This window comes from Brassica napus, chromosome A6, assembly GCF_020379485.1.
Source record: "Brassica napus cultivar Da-Ae chromosome A6, Da-Ae, whole genome shotgun sequence".
NCBI lineage: Eukaryota > Viridiplantae > Streptophyta > Magnoliopsida > Brassicales > Brassicaceae > Brassica > Brassica napus.
This window is the reverse complement of record NC_063439.1, coordinates 17,706,551-17,711,956: the sequence shown is the minus strand read 5'-3', so window position 1 is coordinate 17,711,956 and position 5,406 is coordinate 17,706,551. Positions and strand designations below refer to the sequence as shown.

At 34.0% G+C, this 5,406-nt stretch overlaps 1 long non-coding RNA gene across 2 annotated transcripts; it reads left to right on the top strand.

Moving 5' to 3' along the window:
• Positions 1 to 1,920: 1,920 nt before the first annotated feature.
• Positions 1,921 to 5,093, top strand: LOC111211204. 2 transcript variants are annotated; one of them, XR_002662337.2, is made up of 4 exons: positions 1,934 to 3,154; positions 3,251 to 3,999; positions 4,275 to 4,678; positions 4,780 to 5,093. It is a non-coding gene; the product is annotated as an uncharacterized LOC111211204 (long non-coding RNA). The 2 variants fall into 2 exon arrangements; XR_007340124.1 differs by having other exon boundaries at positions 1,921 to 3,154; positions 3,251 to 4,678.
• The last annotated feature ends 313 nt before the right edge of the window (positions 5,094 to 5,406 follow it).

Below are 5,406 nucleotides of genomic sequence, written 5' to 3'. Positions count from 1 at the left end.
CTTATGGCTCGTATACTAAAGGCAAGATACTTCTCAGACGGAGACATTCTGAAAGCAAAGCTAAAAAAGAAAGCGTCATATGCTTGGAAATCAATCTTACATGGACGGGATCTAATTACAAAAGGGATGAGGTACATTATAGGTGATGGTGAACTGATCAACATGTGGACTGATCCATGGATCCCAGATCATCCACCAAGGCCACCACATGCTAGAGGGGATTTTACTGAAGGAGAGAAAGTAAAAGAATATTTTGATGCTAATCGTTTACAATGGAATGAAGGAAAACTACGAGAAGTGGTTATTGATGAAGATGTGGAGCGCATCCTAGCACTTCGAATCAGTCCAACGGCAAAACAAGACTTAATGGGATGGCATTATAATGAAGATGGCTTATACACTGTGAAGTCAGGATATTGGTTGGGTACTCATTTACCAACTAATACACTACTTTTACCAACTCATGGATCAGCAGACTTAAAGAAAAAGATTTGGAAAACTAAAGTTCCTGCAAAGTTACAACATTTCCTGTGGAGACTATCATCTCGATGCTTGGCAACTGGCAGCAATCTGAGAAGAAGACACATCACTCGTAATGGACAATGTAAGAGATGTTGTATGGCAGAAGAAACAGAAGAACATCTTTTCTTTGAATGTCCGTATGCAATGGGAATATGGAGAGCTTCTGGAGTTTCAAATTTAACAATCAATAGTCCAACTACATCTCTAGAAGAGAAGATAGATGCGTGTCTCCAATACTCCCTCTCTACACGGCTAACTCATTTCCAAGACTTACCTATTTGGATTTTATGGAGGATTTGGAAGGGTAGAAACGTTTTGGTTTTCCAACAAAGAGAGACGCCATGGAGATCAATTATACGGTACGCAAAAGAAGATGCAAAGGAATGGAAACAGAATGACGTTGCGGCTACAACTAGTTACAGAGAGCGAAGAAGATGTATATATAACTCTTCTAATGTGAAATGGACAAGACCACCACAAGGATGGAAGAAATGTAACATTGATGGATCTTATCATCAATCAAGGGCTACAGGGACTGCTGGATGGATTATCAGGGATGAGAATGGGGTCTATAAAGGTTCTGCTCATGCGAGAGGAAGAAGAGTTCAGGATGCTTTGGAATGTGAACTCCAGGCTATTTTAATGGCCTTGCAACATTGCTGGAGTTTGGGACACAGGAAAGTGATCATGGAAACTGATTGTCAAAAGGCAGTGGAGATTATCAATAATAAGAAGCTACACTTTGCTTATTACAATTGGACAAGAGATATCAGATGGTGGGCAGCGAAGTATCAGAGTATTAGTTTCTAATGGATTAACAGGGATGCAAATAAAGTAGCTGATTGTCTTGCGAAGCGGGTTGAGAATGAAACCGATTTCAAATTTTATTATTATGTACCTCAATACTTACATTCTCTGTTACATGCTGATCACATTTCCTCAAGTTAAGTAATAATATTCGATGTTAAAAAAAAAATAGAGTGCTATGTGTCGTGTTGATGTACAATTAAACTAGGAATGGGTGTTTATATATATATATATATATATATATTAGAGATGGGCCCGGGCTACGTCCGGGATTTTATATTTAAATTTTAATTATAATTATATATTTTGTATGTTTATTTTAATTTATTGATAATATAATTTATTATAAAATTATAAGTATATATATAATATTTAATGTTCTAGTTATTTTAATTGTTTTAATTATTCATTTTTTTTGTCTTCGAATTTCAGTATCCAAATTTTTATATTTTTGTTATTAGAAAATATATAAAAAATGATGAGCAAAATGAACAAAATTTAATTACATTTTAGTTACGGTGTTTTATTGACTACTGGACTATCAAAATGTTTCATCTCACTTACAACTTTTTATAATTTTGTTTTAATTAGTTTCTAAATAATATAATAGATCCTCATCCTTTAAATCTACAACCTTACTTAATGTTTTCTTTTCTAAAAAACAACGGTTTAAATGATATAATATTTTCTACTTAAAAAAACTTACAATTAAATCACTAAAAATTACAGACTAAATAAACTTTTATCTCACTCATATAAATTTTTCGTTTAAATATTATTAAATGGACAACCAATTAAAATTTTATTTTAGTTTTAGAACTAATTTATAACTTTCATGGGTGTTTGAAAATTTATCTTTTCAACCAAACTTTTTGTTCCACTTCGTCTTACATCTATTTTGATGTAATTCGGTAATTGCACCATCTATATATATACAAAAGTGCATATACATATATATATATAATCAATTTTGAACAATGACCATAATCGTATTATCTATCTATATATATATATATATATATAATTTTTGGTACCTCTCGTGTGTGTTCACGTAGAGACTACTTCTGTACAGAGACAACACGTGTCTTGCGTTTCATTTAATCCAGTTCGAGATGGACTTTGATCGTGGACTTTAAACAATTGGGCTTCTAATATCATTATCAAAGTCTCCAACTATTAGCTTCATCTTCAATATTGGGCTTAAAGACTTTTGTCGTTATTAGACACCGATGGACAGCTCCAGTTTAGCCAACCGTCTATGAAGATCCTATTGTGTTCCGAACACCGATTTTTTTCCGATCAATATCTGTTGGGAGCCGACGTCTCTGTCTAATCGCTTCAATTTCTTCTGACTGAGTATCGAAATCCAACACTGTTACAGATCTCAGACTGCATTCAATCATCGTCATTAACGCCATTCCTCACACGATTTCACATAAAATACTTCTATGAATCTACAACTAAAAATATGAGGGTTTTTATGTGAAATCATCAATTCTATCCTCTCAATCATTCCCAAACTTTCAGAGATTAGAATGGCAAACTCTCTGTATTATGTGTTTTTGTATTTTCCACCGTCTCTCACCTGCCATCATTTCGTGAAGACGGAGTTGTTGCCGTGACGTTCGATATTCACTCCACCACCTCTGGTCAATCAAGGCGTAATGGTTTAGGGTGTTACCTTCTGTTCCTTACATCCGTAGCAACGTAAACAGTTTTCTCCACTTCCGTCTACAAACGGTTTCTCAGTGCTCCTGATCCAATCAAGCTTACCTTCACTTCAGCCTACAAAAGGTTTCTCATCTCTCCTGATTTAGATGGATAGGTAAGAACATCAAACATACAATGTTTTTGCTGATAAATATTTTTCATTCTGTTTATTGTAAAGAAGGAGACTTTATGAAACGATTTTTATCTGCAGGAGATGGTAGAGACACAAAAGGAAACAAATGGATCAAGCAGAGGAGCAAAGGCACACGTAGTAGAAGGAATCGTTTTGTCTGAGTTTCTTGATCTGGAAGTACAATGGTCTGCAAGAGAAGAAACACTGATGGACTATCAGTACATAATAAAACACTATGAATCTAGGAGGAATCAGTGTTGATGATTATTTTGTTGAAAGAAGAGGAGATTTTTCCAAAGTGGATCTATTGGGGAGTAAACCCGAGGACTACATTGTTAAATCATTGGTTTGGTTAAGGGAAAAGATGTGAAGAAAAATGCTTTGTCCGGATGACATGAGATTCTTAGTTTAAAGCTTCATTCTTGGATGAGTTTAACTCTGAATGTTCTAAAAGATTTGAATAGTTTTCATGTTTGAAATATTTGGTAAAGATCACTTTGTAACTTTAACATGTGTGGATTCACTCTAAGAACTGAGAGTGTGTGGTCTTCAGAAACAAACCAGAGATGCTAAAGAACCAGGTCCTAAATTTATGTTTTTGTGTTTTGAATAGTGACAAGCTCAAGGTATCTTTGGCAATGGTTAATAGGAGGATGAGAAGCTTATGGCGTAAGGCAAGACAGCTGAAGGATTTCGAAAGTGGCTAGAGTCGAAGTATGAAAGCAGGAGTAGTTTGTGCTCTCTGAGTCAAGAGAGTGACTACATATTATATTTACCTAAGTGACGTCGGATTACTTTCTTGAGGCGTTGTCGTTTTATCTTTGATGGTATCAAACATTCTATAATCAAAACATATATCTTCTCTCTTTCCTCTCTTCTTCCTATCTTCTTTTCTATTCTCTTCTTTCTCTATTTTCTGGTTACAGGTTACAGAGTTGATAAGTTGAAACTTATCAAGTAGATTATAAAGTTTCTATATGTTTGTCTAAATCTTATATCTCCAATCCCGTGAACCATATTAATTTAGGGTGAATTTGATTTGTCTGTCTTCTTTTGACTAATTAATTAACTTTGTGTATATATTTTTCATTTGTTTGAATAGGTCATGAACTCAAAAGTTGAGACATGAGAGTAAGAAGTTCTCAGATGATTGGAAGATGTGGGCTAGCTGTGACAGTTAAGACAAAGCAGTAGAATAACTGAAACCATTAGCGGTGGAAATCTCTCATCTGAGTTCTTGCGACGGAGAATGCAAAACTTTACTCCGAGAAAATCAAGGAAAAAGGTTCTGCATGTATTCTTTAAAGAGTGTTTTACTCATTATCATACGGCAACTACAGGTCTCTGCAAAGGGCATTGTGGGGGCATATTAGTCCACACCTTTATCGAATAACCAAATGTAGAAACGTTGCTCTAAATAGTTGCATGTGGTTAGAGAAGTAATGAGGTGTTAAAGACAGTTCAGAGGGAAAATAGTTCATGATTCTTCTGCAACGATTGATCTATGTAAGAATTTATCTTAACGAAAATAATATCTCTCAATTGTCCATTACATATTTCCAGTTGCTCTTAGGCCATGTACTTAATCCAGTCTTTTTCTTTGGCAGTGATCTACAATTTATAGCATTTCCATAGCTCTGTAGTGCACATAGTAACTTTTATTAGATGAGCTAGGTCTGAACGATGCTCAAGTATCTGAGGACAATTTCAGAAGCTTCTCTGCACCTAGACATCAGGAATCACCAGTCTTCCGGTTAAAGAACTCTTAACTAAGTGGTAAACCATAACACCAGCTATGCCATGGAAAGAGACTGGTGATAACAGAAAATAATATAAGTTTTCGCCTTCTAGAGTCATTTGTTCATGTTTCCAATATATGATAGTGGAGGAAGAAGCTACATGAAATATAAATTTTCCTTAACAATGGAAACTACAAGACAAAGACAGAAAATATACAAAGCCTTATAAATAAATAAAAAATATAAAAGATTTTTTTATCAGGAAAAAGAATATATATATATATAAGGAGAAATATGATCATTTGTCATTTTAATATCAAATAAAATTTTTCCCAACATAATTTATAACTCCCAAACAGTGTAAGGAGCCTCCTTGGACTCTTACGACCTGAAATAATAGAATATTACACTAAAATATTGTAGTATTTAATACTTTAAGATAAATTTTTTATTTCTTACAAATATATAAATATTGTAGTATTTAATCATCATCAT